Source organism: Cervus elaphus, chromosome 1, assembly GCF_910594005.1.
Source record: "Cervus elaphus chromosome 1, mCerEla1.1, whole genome shotgun sequence".
NCBI lineage: Eukaryota > Metazoa > Chordata > Mammalia > Artiodactyla > Cervidae > Cervus > Cervus elaphus.
In genome coordinates this window covers 5,969,089-5,984,579 of record NC_057815.1, presented here as the reverse complement: position 1 = coordinate 5,984,579, position 15,491 = coordinate 5,969,089, and positions in this window count along the sequence as shown.

Below are 15,491 nucleotides of genomic sequence, written 5' to 3'. Positions count from 1 at the left end.
AGGAGAATCCCGAGTTGTCCCTCGCAACTAGGCAGGAGTCTTGAAGTCGCTGAACAAACACGTGTGTGGAAGGGCCATCCCCGTCGTAACTCGAGAATATACCCCAGGTTCCCGCCGCAACTCGAGAAAAAGGATGAGACTTCCCCCTCGCCGCGAGATGACGCTCGATTCCCCTGCACTGCGTGCAGAGCAATTCCGTGTTGCACATCACACATGAAAGGAGCCTTGATTTCCTTGATGGCACTCCAGAAAATCCCCAAGAACACTGTTTCAAGGCTAGAGGGATCCTGAGGTCACTGTAGCCACACGAAAGAGCTCCGTTGACCAAAAATCAACTCGAGATGAGAGGTTAGTCCCTGGCTTCGACTCCAGAAGAATATCACCTTACCAGAAGCACCTCAAGAGGAGGCTTCTCTCAGTTCTAGGTATGTGAGAGGGACCCTGATTTGCGGCCTCAAGTGGAATGGACACCGCGATGCCCTGACTCGAAATAAGGCCGGATATCCCTGCAGTGACTTGAATGCAGGCTCGTCTTGCATCTCCCAAGACGAAAGGATGTCTGAATCCCATGTGGAGACCACAGAAAAAGAACTAGTTCCCCACCTCATCTCGACCGGAGGCCTCACATTATTTGAAAACTCCAGAGGTACGCGGAGATCAGTGCCTCCAAAGGAGACGATGCCTGACTCCTCGTGAAACTTGATAGGAGTCCCAAGATTCCTGTGGCACGTGGAAAGGGATACTTGGTCACCCCCCTCAGCTGGAGAGGCGTCCCAATTGCCCTGCCAAGCCTCGAGGAGAATCCCGAGTTGTCCCTCGCAACTAGGCAGGAGTCCTGACGTCGCTGAACAAGCACGTGTGTGGAAGGGCCATCCCCGTCGTAACTCGAGAATATACCCCAGGTTCCCGCCGAAACTCGAGAAAAACCATGAGACTTCCCCCTAGCCGCAAAATGAGGCCCGATTCACCTGCACTGCGTGCAGAGCAATTCCGTGTTGCACATCACACATGAAAGGAGCCTTGATTTCTTTGATGGCACTCCAGAGAAACCCCAAGAACACTGTTTCAAGGTAGAGGGATCCTGAGGTCACTGTAGCCACACAAAAGAGCTCTGTGGACCAAAAATCAACTTGAGTTGAGAGGTTAGTCCCTGGCAGCGACTCCAGAGGAATACCACCTTACCACAAGCACCTCAAGAGGAGGCTTCTCTCAGCTCTAGATATGTGAGAGGGACCCTGAGTTTGCGGCCTCAAGTGGAATGGACACCGTGTTGCCCTGACTCGAAATAAGGCCGAATATCCCTGCAGTGACTTGAATGCAGGCTCGTCTTTCATCTCCCAAGACGAAAGGATGTCTGAATCCCCTGTGGAGACCACAGAGAAAACCTACTTCCCCACCTCATCGCGACCGGAGGCCTCACATCCTTTGAAAACTCCAGAGGTACGCGGAGATCAGTGCCTCCAAAGGAGACGATGCCTGACTCCTCATGAAACTTGATAGGAGTCCCAGGATTCCTGTGGCACATGGAAAGGGACCCTTGGTCTCCCGCCTCAGCTGGAGAGGCGTCCCAATTGTCCTGCCAAGCCGCGAGGAGAATCCCGAGTTGTCCCTCGCAACTAGGCAGGAGTCCTGACGTCGCTGAACAAACACGTGTGTGGAAGGGCCATCCCCGTCCTAACTCGAGAATATACCCCAGGTTCCCGCCGCAACTCGAGAAAAACCATGAGACTTCCCCCTCGCCGCGAGATGAGGCCCGATTCCCCTGCACTGCGTGCAGAGCAATTCCGTGTTGCACATCACACATGATAGGAGCCCTGATTTCCTTGATGGCACTCCAGAGAAACCCCAAGAACACTGTTTCAAGGCTAGAGGGATCCTGAGGTCACTGGAGCAACACGAAAGAGCTCCGTGGACCAAAAATCAACTCGAGATGAGAGGTTAGTCCCTGGCTTCGACTCCAGAGGAATACCACCTTACCACAAGCACCTCAAAAGGAGGCTTCTCTCAGCTCTAGATATGTGAGAGGGACCCTGAGTTTGCGGCCTCAAGTGAAATGGACACCGCGATGCCCTGACTCGAAATAAGGCCGAATATCCCTGCAGTGACTTGAATGCAGGCTCGTCTTGCATCTCCCAAGACGAAAGGATATCTGAAACCCCTGTGGACACCACAGAGAAAACCTACTTCCCCACCTCATCGCGTCCGGAGGCCTCACATCCTTTGAAAACTCCAGAGGTACGCGGAGATCAGTGCCTCCAAAGGAGACGATGCCTGACTCCTCGTGAAACTTGATAGGAGTCCCAGGATTCCTGTGGCACGTGGAAAGGGACCCTTGGTCTCCCGTCTCAGCTGGAGAGGCATCCCAATTGCCCTGTCAAGCCTCGAGGAGAATCCCGAGTTGTCCCTCGCAACTAGGCAGGAGTCCTGACGTCGCTGAACAAACACGTGGGTGGAAGGGCCATCCCCGTCGTAACTCGAGAATATACCCCAGGTTCACACAGCAACTCGAGAAAAACCATGAGACTTCCCCCTCGCCGAAAAATGACCACCGATACCGTGCACTTCGTGCAGAGCAATTCCCTGTTGCACATCACACATGAAAGGAGCCTTGATTTCCTTGATGGCACTCCAGAGAAACCCCAAGCACACTGTTTCAAGGCTAGAGGGAAACTGAGGTCACTGTAGCAACACGAAAGAGCTCCGTGGACCAAGAATCAACTCGAGATGAGAGGTTAGTCCCTGGCTTCGACTCCAGAGGAATACCACCTTACCACAAGCACCTCAAGAGGAGGCTTCTCTCAGCTCTAGGTATGTGAGAGGGACCCTGAGTTTGCGGCCTCAAGTGAAATGGACACCGCGATGCCCTGACTCGAAATAAGGCCGGATATCCCTGCAGTGACTTGAATGCAGGCTCGTCTTGCATCTCCCAAGATGAAAGGATGACTGAATCCCCTGTGGAGACCACAGAGAAAGACCTAGTTCCCCACCTCATCGCGACCGGAGGCCTCACATCCTTTGAAAACTCCAGAGGTACACGGAGATCAGTGCCTCCAAAGGAGACGATGCCTGACTCCTCGTGAAACTTGATAGGAGTCCCAGGATTCCTGTGGCACGTGGAAAGGGACCCTTGGTCTCCCGCCTCAGCTGGAGAGGCGTCCCAATTGCCCTGCCAAGCCTCGAGGAGAATCCCGTGTTGTCCCTCGCAACTAGGCAGGAGTCTTGACGTCGCTGAACAAACACGTGTGTGGAAGGGCCATCCCCGTCGTAACTCGAGAATATACCCCAGGTTCCCGCCGCAACTCGAGAAAAACCATGAGACTTTCCCCTCGCCACGAGATGAGGCCCGATTCCCCTGCACTGCGTGCAGAGCAATTCCGTGTTGCACATCACACATGAAAGGAGCCTGGATTTCCTTGATGGCACTCCAGAAAAACCCCAAGAACACTGTTTCAAGGCTAGAGGGATCCTGAGGTCACTGTAGCAGCACGAAAGAGCTCCGTGGACCAACAGTCAACTCGAGATGAGAGGTTAGTCCCTGGCTTCGACTCCAGAAGAATATCACCTTACCAGAAGCACTTCAAGAGGAGGCTTCTCTCAGCTCTAGCTATGTGAGAGGGACCCTGATTTGCGGCCTCAAGTGGAATGGACACCGCGATGCCCTGACTCGAAATAAGGCCGGATATCCCTGCAGTGACTTGAATGCAGGCTCGTCTTGCATCTCCCAAGACGAAAGGATGTCTGAATACCCTGTGGAGACCACAGAAAAAGAACTAGTTCCCCACCTCATCGCGACCGGAGGCCTCACATTCTTTGAAAACTCCATAGGTACGCGGAGATCAGTGCCTCCATAGGAGACGATGCCTGACTCCTCATGAAAATTGATAGGAGTCCCAGGATTCCTGTGGCACGGGGAAAGGGACCCTTCGTCTCCCGCCTCAGCTGGAGAGGCGTCCCAATTGCCCTGCCAAGCCTCGAGGAGAATCTCGAGTTGTCCCTCGCAACTAGGCAGGAGTCCTGACGCGGCTGAACAAACACGTGTGTGTAAGGGCCATCCCCGTCGTAACTCGAGAATATACCCCAGGTTCCCGACACAACTCGAGAAAAACCATGAGACTTCGCCCTCGCCGCGAGATGAGGCCCGATTCACCTGCACTGCGTGCAGAGCAATTCCGTCTTGCACATCACACATCAAAGGAGCCTTGATTTCCTTGATGGCACTCCAGAGAAACCCCAAGAACACTGTTTCAAGGTAGAGGGATCCTGAGGTCGCTGTAGCCACACAAAAGAGCTCCGTGGACAAAAAATCAACTCGAGTTGAGAGGTTAGTCCCTGGCTTCGACTCCAGAGGAGTAGCACCTTACCACAAGCACCTCAAGAGGAGGCTTCTCTCAGCTCTAGATATGTGAGAGGGACCCTGAGTTTGCGGCCTCAAGTGGAATGGACACCGTGATGCTCTGACTCGAAATAAGGCCGAATATCCCTGCAGTGACTTGAATGCAGGCTCGTCTTGCATCTCCCAAGACGAAAGGATATCTGAATCCCCTGTGGAGACCACAGAGAAAGACCTAGTTCCCCACCTCATCGCGACCGGAGGCCTCACATCCTTTGAAAATTCCAGAGGTATGCGGAGATCAGTGCCTCCAAAGGAGACGATGCCTGACTCCTCGTGAAACTTGATAGGAGTCCCAGGATCCCTGTGGCACATGGAAAGGGACCCGTGGTCTACCGACTCAGCTGGAGAGGCGTCCCAATTGCCCTGCCAAGCCCCCAGGAGAATCCCGAGTTGTCCCTCTTAACTAGGCAGGAGTCCTGACGTCGCTGAACAAACACGTGGGTGGAAGGGCCATCCCCGTCGTAACTCGAGAATATACCCCAGGTTCCCGCCGCAACTCGAGAAAAACCATGAGACTACCCCCTCGCCGCGAGATGAGGCCTGATTCCCCTGCACTGCGGGCAGAGCAATTCCGTGTTGCACATCACACATGAAAGGAGCCTTGATTTCCTTGATGGCACTCCAGAGAAACCCCAAGAACACTGTTTCAAGGCTAGAGGGATCCTGAGGTCACTGTAGCAACAAGAAAGAGCTCCGTGGACCAAAAATCAACTCGAGATGAGAGGTTAGTCCCTGGATTCGACTCCAGAGGAATACCACCTTACCACAAGCACCTCAAGAGGAGGCTTCTCTCAGCTCTAGCTATGTGAGAGGGACCCTGAGTTTGCGGCCTCAAGTGGAATGGACACCGCGATGCCCTGACTCGAAATAAAGCCGGATATCCCTGCAGTGACTTGAATGCAGGCTCGTCTTGCATCTCCCAAGACGAAAGGATGTCTGAATCCCCTGTGGAGACCACAGAGAAAGACCTACTTCCCCACCTCATCGCGACCGGAGGCCTCACACCCTTAAAAACTCCAGCGATACGCAGAGATCAGTACCTCCAAAGGAGACGATGCCTGACTCCTCGTGAAACTTGATAGGAGTCCCAGGATTCCTGCGGCACGTGGAAAGGGACCCTTGGTCTCCCGCCTCAGATTGAGAGGCATCCCAATTGCCCTGCCAAGCCTCGAGGAGAATCCCGAGTTGTCCCTCGCAACTAGGCAGGAGTCTTGACGTCACTGAACAAACACGTGTGTGGAAGGGCCATCCCCGTCGTAACTCGAGAATATACCCCAGGTTCCCGCCGCAACTCGAGAAAAAGCATGAGACTTCCCCCTCGCCGCGAGATGACGCCCGATTCCCCTGCACTGCGTGCAGAGCAATTCCGTGTTGCACATCACACATGAAAGGAGCCTTGATTTCCTTGATGGCACTCCAGAAAATCCCCAAGAACACTGTTTCAAGGCTAGAGGGATCCTGAGGTCACTGTAGCCACACGAAAGAGCTCCGTTGACCAAAAATCAACTCGAGATGAGAGGTTAGTCCCTGGCTTCGACTCCAGAAGAATATCACCTTACCAGAAGCACCTCAAGAGGAGGCTTCTCTCAGTTCTAGGTATGTGAGAGGGACCCTGAAATGCGGCCTCAAGTGGAATGGACACCGCGATGCCCTGACTCGAAATAAGGCCGGATATCCCTGCAGTGACTTGAATGCAGGCTCGTCTTGCATCTCCCAAGACGAAAGGATGTCTGAATCCCCTGTGGAGACCACAGAAAAAGAACTAGTTCCCCACCTCATCTCGACCGGAGGCCTCAGATCCTTTGAAAACTCCAGAGGTACGCGGAGATCAGTGCCTCCAAAGGAGACGATGCCTGACTCCTCGTGAAACTTGATAGGAGTCCCAAGATTCCTGTGGCATGTGGAAAGGGACACTTGGTCTCCCCCCTCAGCTGGAGAGGCATCCCAATTGCCCTGCCAAGCCTCGAGGAGAATCCCGAGTTGTTCCTCGCAACTAGGCAGGAGTCCTGACGTCGCTGAACAAGCACGTGTGTGGAAGGGCCATCCCCGTCGTAACTCGAGAATATACCCCAGGTTCCCGCCGCAACTCGAGAAAAACCATGAGACTTCCCCCTCGCCGCAAAATGAGGCCCGATTCACCTGCACTGCGTGCAGAGCAATTCCGTGTTGCGCATTACACATGAAAGGAGCCTTGATTTCTTTGATGGCACTCCAGAGAAACCCCAAGAACACTGTTTCAAGGTAGAGGGATCCTGAGGTCACTGTAGCCACACAAAAGAGCTCTGTGGACCAAAAATCAACTCGAGTTGAGAGGTTAGTCCCTGGCATCGACTCCAGAGGAATACCACCTTACCACAAGCACCTCAAGAGGAGGCTTCTCTCAGCTCTAGATATGTGAGAGGGACCCTGAGTTTGCGGCCTCAAGTGGAATGGACACCGTGTTGCCCTGACACGAAATAAGGCCGAATATCCCTGCAGTGACTTGAATGCAGGCTCCTCTTGCATCTCCCAAGACGAAAGGATGTCTGAATCCCCTGTGGAGACCACAGAGAAAACCTACTTCCACACCTCATTGCGACCGGAAGCCTCACATCCTTTGAAAACTCCAGAGGTACGCGGAGATCAGTGCCTCCAAAGGAGATGATGCCTGACTCCTCGTGAAACTTGATAGGAGTCCCAGGATTCCTGTGGCACGTGGAAAGGGACTCTTGGTCTCCCGCCTCAGCTGGAGAGGCGTCCTAATTGCCCTGCCAAGCCTCGAGGAGAATCCCGAGTTGTCCCTCGCAACTAGGCAGGAGTCCTGCAGTCGCTGAACAAACACGTGTGTGGAAGGGCCATCCCCGTCCTAACGCGAGAATATACCCCAGGTTCCCGCCGCAACTCGAGAAAAACCATGAGATTTCCCCCTCGGCACGAGATGTGGCCCGATTCCCCTGCACTGCGTGCAGAGCACTTCCGTGTTGCACATCACACATGAAAGGAGCCTTGATTTCCTTGATGGCACTCCAGAGAAACCCCAAGAACACTGTTTCAAGGCTAGAGGGATTCTGAGGTCACTGTAGCAACACGAAAGAGCTCCGTGGACCAAAAATCAACTCGAGATGAGAGGATAGTACCTGGCTTCGACTCCAGAGGAATACCACCTTACCACAAGCACCTCAAGAGCAGGCTTATCTCAGCTCTAGGTATGTGAGAGGGACCCTGAGTTTGCGGCCTCAAGTGGAATGGAGACCGCGATGCCCTGACTCGAAATAAGGCTGAATATTCCTGCAGTGACATGAATGCAGGCTCGTCTTGCATCTCCCAAGACGAAAGGATGTCTGAATCCTCTGTGGAGATCACAAGGAAACCTACTTCCCCACCTCATCGCGACCGGAGGCCTCACATCCTTTGAAAACTCCAGAGGTACGCGGAGATCAGTGCCTCCAAAGGAGACGATGCCTGACTCCTCGTGAAACTTGATAGGAGTCCCAGGATTCCTGTGGCACGTGGAAAGGGACCCTTGGTCTCCCGCCTCATCTGGAGAGGCGTCCCAATTGCCCTGCTAAGCCTCGAGGAGATTCCCGAGTTGTCCCTCGCAACTAGGCAGGAGTCCTGACGTCGCTGAACAAACACGTGGGTGGAAGGGCCATCCCCGTCGTAACTCGAGAATATACCCCAGGTTCCCGCCGCAACTCGAGAAAAACCATGAGACTACCCCCTCGCCGCGAGATGAGGCCCGATTCCCCTGCACTGCGGGCAGAGCAATTCCGTATTGCACATCACACATGAAAGGAGCCTTGATTTCCTTGATGGCACTCCAGAGAAACCCCAAGAACACTGTTTCAAGGCTAGAGGGATCCTGAGGTCACTGTAGCACCAAGAAAGAGCTCCGTGGACCAAAAATCAACTCGAGATGAGAGGTTAGTCCCTGGCTTCGACTCCAGAGGCATACCACCTTACCACAAGCACCTCAAGAGGAAGCTTCTCTCAGCTCTAGCTATGTGAGAGGGACCCTGAGTTTGCGGCCTCAAGTGGAATGGACACCGCGATGCCCTGACTCGATATAAGGCCGGATATCCCTGCAGTGACTTGAATGCAGGCTCGTCTTGCATCTCCCAAACGAAAGGATATCTGAAACCCCTGTGGAGACCACAGAGAAAGACCTAGTTCCCCACCTCATCACGACCGGAGACCTCACATCCTTTGAAAACTCCAGAGGTACGCGGAGATCAGTGCTTCCAAAGGAGACGATGCCTGACTCCTCGTTAAACTTGATAGGAGTCCCAGGATTCCTGTGGCACGTGGAAAGGGACCCTTGGTCTCCCGTCTCAGCTGGAGAGGCATCCCAATTGCCCTGCCAAGCCTCGAGGAGAATCCCGAGTTGTCCCTCGCAACTAGGCAGGAGTCCTGACGTCGCTGAACAAACACGTGGGTGGAAGGGCCATCCCCGTCGTATCTCGAGAATATACCCCAGGTTCCCACCGCAACTCGAGAAAAACCATGAGACTTCCCCCTCGCCGAAAGATGAGGCCCGATTCCCCTGCACTGCGTGAAGAGCAATTCCGTGTTGCACATCAAACATGAAAGGAGCCTTGATTTCCTTGATGGCACTCCAGAGAAACCCCAAGAACACTGTTTCAAGGCTAGAGGGATCCTGAGGTCACTGTAGCAACAAGAAAGAGCTCCGTGGACCAAAAATCAACTCGAGATGAGAGGTTAGTCCCTGGCTTCGACTCCAGAGGAATACCACCTTACCACAAGCACCTCAAGAGGAGGCTTCTCTCATCTCTAGATATGTGAGAGGGACCCTGAGTTTGCGGACTCAAGTGGAATGGACACCGAGATGCCCTGACTCGAAATAAGGCCGGATATCCCTGCAGTGACTTGAATGCAGGCTCGTCTGGCATCTCCCAAGACGAAAGGATGTCTGAATCCCCTGTGGAGACCACAGAGAAAGACCGAGTTCCCCACCTCATCGCGACCGGAGGCCTCACATCCTTTGAAAATTCCAGAGGTACGCAGAGATCAGTGCCTCCAAAGGAGACAATGCCTGACTCCTCGTGAAACTTGATAGGAGTCCCAGGATTCCTGTGGCACGTGGAAAGGGACTCTTGGTCTCCCGCCTCAGCTGGAGAGGCGTCCCAATTGCCCTGCCAAGCCTCGAGGAGAATCCCGAGTTGTCCCTCGCAACTAGGCAGGAGTCCTGCCGTCGCTGAACAAACACGTGTGTGGAAGGGCCATCCCCGTCGTAACTCGAGAATAAACCCCAGGTTCCCGCCGCAACTCAAGAAAAACCATGAGAATTCCCCCTCGCCGCGAGATGAGGCCCGATTCTCCTGCACTGCGTGCAGAGCAATTCCGTGTTGCACATCACACATGAAAGGAGCCTTGATTTCCTTGATGGCACTCCAGAGAAACCCCAAGAACACTGTTTCAAGGCTAGAGGGATCCTGAGGTCACTGTAGCAACACGAAAGAGCTCCGTGGACCAAAAATCAACTCGAGATGAGAGGTTAGTCCCTGGCTTCGACTCCAGAGGAATACCACCTTACCACAAGCACCTCAAGAGCAGGATTATCTCAGCTCTAGCTATGTGAGAGGGACCCTGAGTTTGCGGCCTCAAGTGGAATGGACACCGCGATGCCCTGACTCGAAATAAGGCCGGATATCCCTGCAGTGAATTGAATGCAAGCTCGTCTTGCATCTCCCAAGACGAAAGGATGTCTGAATCCCCTGTGGAGACCACAGAGAAAACCTACTTCCCCACCTCATCGCAACCGGAGGCCTCAAATCCTTTGAAAACTCCAGAGGTACGCGGAGATCAGTGCCTGCAAAGGAGACGATGCCTGACTCCTCGTGAAACTTGATAGGAGTCCCAGGATTCCTGTGGCACGTGGAAAGGGACCCTTGGTCTCCCGTCTCAGCTGGAGAGGCATCCCAATTGCCCTGTCAAGCCTCGAGGAGAATCCCGAGTTGTCCCTCGCAACTAGGCAGGAGTCCTGACGTCGCTGAACAAACACGTGGGTGGAAGGGCCATCCCCGTCGTATCTCGAGAATATACCCCAGGTTCCCACCGCAACTCGAGAAAAACCATGAGACTTCCCCCTCGCCGAAAGATGAGGCCCGATTCCCCTGCACTGCGTGCAGAGCAATTCCGTGTTGCACATCAAACATGAAAGGAGCCTTGATTTCCTTGATGGCACTCCAGAGAAACCCCAAGAACACTGTTTCAAGGCTAGAGGGATCCTGAGGTCACTGTAGCAACAAGAAAGAGCTCCGTGGACCAAAAATCAACTCGAGATGAGAGGTTAGTCCCTGGCTTCGACTCCAGAGGAATACCACCTTACCACAAGCACCTCAAGAGGAGGCTTCTCTCACCTCTAGATATGTGAGAGGGACCCTGAGTTTGCGGCCTCAAGTGGAATGGACACCGAGATGCCCTGACTCGAAATAAGGCCGGATATCCCTGCAGTGACTTGAATGCAGGCTCGTCTTGCATCTCCCAAGACGAAAGGATGTCTGAATCCCCTGTGGAGACCACAGAGAAAACCTACTTCCCCACCTCATCGCAACCGGAGGCCTCAAATCCTTTGAAAACTCCAGAGGTACGCGGAGATCAGTGCCTGCAAAGGAGACGATGCCTGACTCCTCGTGAAACTTGATAGGAGTCCCAGGATTCCTGTGGCACATGGAAAGGGACACTTGGTCTACCGCCTCAGCTGGAGAGGCGTCCCAATTGCCCTGCCAAGCCCCCAGGAGAATCCCCAGTTGTCCCTCGCAACTAGGCAGGAGTCCTGACGTCGCTGAACAAACACGTGGGTGGAAGGGCCATCCCCGTCGTAACTCGAGAATATACCCCAGGTTCCCGCCGCAACTCGAGAAAAATCATGAGACTTCCCCCTCGCCGGGAGATGAGGCCCGATTCCCCTTCACTGCGGGCAGAGCAATTCCGAGTTTCACATCACACATGAAAGGAGCCTTGATTTCCTTGATGGCACTCCAGAGAAACCCCAAGAACACTGTTTCAAGGCTAGAGGGATCCTGAGGTCACTGTAGCAACAAGAAAGAGCTCCGTGGACCAAGAATCAACTCGAGATGAGAGGTTAGTCCCTGGCTTCGACTCCAGAGGAATACCACCTTACCACAAGCACCTCAAGAGGAGGCTTCTCTCAGCTCTAGGTATGTGAGAGGGACCCTGAGTTTGCGGCCTCAAGTGGAATGGACACCGTGATGCCGTGACTCGAAATAAGGCCGGATATCCTTGCAGTGACTTGAATGCAGGCTCGTCTTGCATCTCCCAAGACGAAAGGATGTCTGAATCCCCTGTGGAGACCATAGAAAAAGACCTAGTTGCCTACCTCATCGCGAACGGAGGCCTCACATCCTTTGAAAACTACAGAGGGACACGGAGATCAGAGCCTCCAAAGGAGACGATGCCTGACTCCTCGTGAAACTTGATAGGATTACCAGGATTCCTGTGGCACGTGGAAAGGGACCCTTGGTCTCCCGCCTCAGCTGGAGAGGCGTCCCAATTGCCCTGCCAAGCCTCGAGGAGAATCCCGAGTTGTCCCTCGCAACTAGGCAGGAGTCCTGACGTCGCTGAACAAACACGTGTGTGGAAGGGCCATCCCCGTCGTAACTCGAGAATATACCCCAGGTTCCCGCCGCAACTCGAGAAAAAGCATGAGACTTCCCCCTCGCTGCAAAATGAGGCCCGATTCCCCTGCACTGCGTGCAGAGCAATTCCGTGTTGCACATCACACATGAAAGGACCCTTGATTTCCTTGATGGCACTCCAGAAAAACCCCAAGAACACTGTTTCAAGGCTAGAGGGATCCTGAGATCACTGTAGCCACATGAAAGAGCTCCGTGGACCTAAAATCAACTCAAGATGAGAGGTTAGTCCCTGGCTTCGACTCCAGAGGAATATCACCTTACCAGAAGCACCTCAAGAGGAGGCTTCTCTCTGCTCTAGGTATGTGAGAGGGACCCTGATTTGGGGCCTCAAGTGGAATGGACACCGCGATGCCCTGACTCGAAATAAGGCCGGATATCCCTGCAGTGACTTGAATGCAGGCTCGTCTTACATCTCCCAAGACGAAAGGATGTCTGACTCTCCTGTGGAGACCACAGAAAAAGAACAAGTTCCCCACCTCATCGCGACCGGAGGCCTCACATTCTTTGAAAACTCCAGAGGTACGCGGAGATCAGTGCCTCCAAAGGAGACGATGCCTGACTCCTCGTGAAACATGATAGGAGTCCCAGGATTCCTGTGGCACATGGAAAGGGACCCTTGGTCTCCTGCCTCACCTGGAGAGGCGTCCCAATTGCCCTGCCAAGCCTCGAGGAGAATCCCGAGTTGTCCCTCGCAACTAGGCAGGAGTCCTGACGTCGCTGAACAAACACGTGGGTGGAAGGGCCATCCCCGTCGTAACTCGAGAATATACCCCAGGTTCCCGCCGCAACTGGAGAAAAACCATGAGACATCCCCCTCGCCGCGAGATGAGGCCCGATTCCCCTGCACTGCGTGCAGAGCAATTCCGTGTTGCACATCACACATGAAAGGAGCCTTGATTTCCTTGATGGCACTCCAGAGACACGCCAAGAACACTGTTTCAAGGCTCGAGGGATCCTGAGGTCACTGTAGCAACACGAAAGAGCTCCGTGGACCAAGAATCAACTCGAGATGAGAGGTTAGTCCCTGGCTTCGACTCCAGAGGAATACCACCTTACCACAAGCACCTCAAGAGGAGGCTTCTCTCAGCTCTAGATATGTGAGAGGGACACTGAGTTTGCGGCCTCAAGTGGAATGGACACCGTGATGCCCTGACTCGAAATAAGGCCGAATATCCCTGCAGTGACTTGAATGCAGGCTCGTCTTGCATCTCCCAAGACGAAAGGATGTCTGAATCCCCTGTGGAGACCACAGAGAAAGACATACTTCCCCACCTCATCGCGACCGGAGGCCTCACATCCTTTGAAAATTCCAGAGGTACCCGGAGATCAGTGCCTCCAAAGGAGGCGATGCCTGACTCCTCGTGAAACTTGATAGGAGTCCCAGGATTCCTGTGGCACTTGGAAAGGGACCCTTGGTCTACCGCCTCAGCTGCAGATGCGTCCCAATTGCCCTGCCAAGCCTCGAGGAGAATCCCGAGTTGTCCCTCGCAACTAGGCAGGAGTCCTGACGTCGCTGAACAAACACATGTGTGGAAGGGCCATCCCCGTCGTAACTCGAGAATATACCCCAGGTTCCCGCCGCAACTCGAGAAAAACCATGAGACTTCCCCCTCGCCGCGAGATGAGTCCCGATTCCCCTACACTGCATGCCGAGCAATTCCGTGTTGCACATCACACATGAAAGGAGCCTTGATTTCCTTGATGGCACTCCAGAGAATCCCCAAGAACACTGTTTCAAGGCTAGAGGGATTCTGAGGTCACTGTAGCAACAAGAAAGAGCTCCGTGGACCAAAAATCAACTCGAGATGAGAGGTTAGTCCCTGGCTTCGACTCCAGAGGAATACCACCTTACCACAAGCACCTCAAGAGGAGGCTTCTCTCAGCTCTAGCTATGTGAGAGGGACCCTGAGTTTGCGGCGTCAAGTGGAATGGACACCGCGATGCCCTGACTCGAAATGAGGCAGGATATCCCTGCAGTGACTTAAATGCAGGCTCGTTTTGCATCTCCCAAGACGAAAGGATGCCTGAATCCCCTGAGGAGACCACAGAGAAAGACATAGTTCCCCACTTCATCGCGACCGGAGGGCTCACATCCTTTGAAAAATCCAGAGGTACGCGGAGATCAGTGCCTCCAAAGGAGACGATGCCTGACTCCTCGTGAAACTTGATAGGAGTCCCAAGATTCCTGTGGCACGTGGAAAGGGACACTTGGTCTCCCCCCTCAGCTGGAGAGGCGTCCCAATTGCCCTGCCAAGCCTCGAGGAGAATCCCGAGTTGTTCCTCGCAACTAGGCAGGAGTCCTGACGTCGCTGAACAAACACGTGTGTGGAAGGGCCATCCACGTCATAACTCGAGAATATACCCCAGGTTCCCGCCGCAACTCGAGAAAAACCATGAGACTTCCCCCTCGCCGCAAAATGAGGCCCGATTCACCTGCACTGCGTGCAGAACAATTCCGTGTTGCGCATCACACATGAAAGGAGCCTTGATTTCTTTGATGGCACTCCAGAGAAACCCCAAGAACACTGTTTCAAGGTAGAGGGATCCTGAGGTCACTGTAGCCACACAAAAGAGCTCTGTGGACCAAAAATCAACTCGAGTTGAGAGGTTAGTCCCTGGCATCGACTCCAGAGGAATACCACCTTACCACAAGCACCTCAAGAGGAGGCTTCTCTCACCTCTAGATATGTGAGAGGGACCCTGAGTTTGCGGCCTCAAGTGGAATGGACACCGCGATGCCCTGACTCGAAATAAGGCCGGATATCCCTGCAGTGACTTGAATGCAGGCTCGTCTTGCATCTCCCAAGACGAAAGGATGTCTGAATCCCCTGTGGAGACCACAGAGAAAACCTACTTCCCCACCTCATCGCAACCGGAGGCCTCAAATCCTTTGAAAACTCCAGAGGTACGCGGAGATCAGTGCCTGCAAAGGAGACGATGCCTGACTCCTCGTGAAACTTGATAGGAGTCCCAGGATTCCTGTGGCACATGGAAAGGGACCCTTGGTCTACCGCCTCAGCTGGAGAGGCGTCCCAATTGCCCTGCCAAGCCCCCAGGAGAATCCCCAGTTGTCCCTCGCAACTAGGCAGGAGTCCTGACGTCGCTGAACAAACACGTGTGTGGAAGGGCCATCCCCGTCGTAACTCGAGAATATACCCCAGGTTCCCGCCGCAACTCGAGAAAAAGCATGAGACTTCCCCCTCGCTGCAAAATGAGGCCCGATTCCCCTGCACTGCGTGCAGAGCAATTTCGTGTTGCACATCACACATGAAAGGACCCTTGATTTCCTTGATGGCACTCCAGAAAAACCCCAAGAACACTGTTTCAAGGCTAGAGGGATCCTGAGATCACTGTAGCCACATGAAAGAGCTCCGTGGACCTAAAATCATCTCGAGATGAGAGGTTAGTCCCTGGCTTCGACTCCAGAGGAATATCACCTT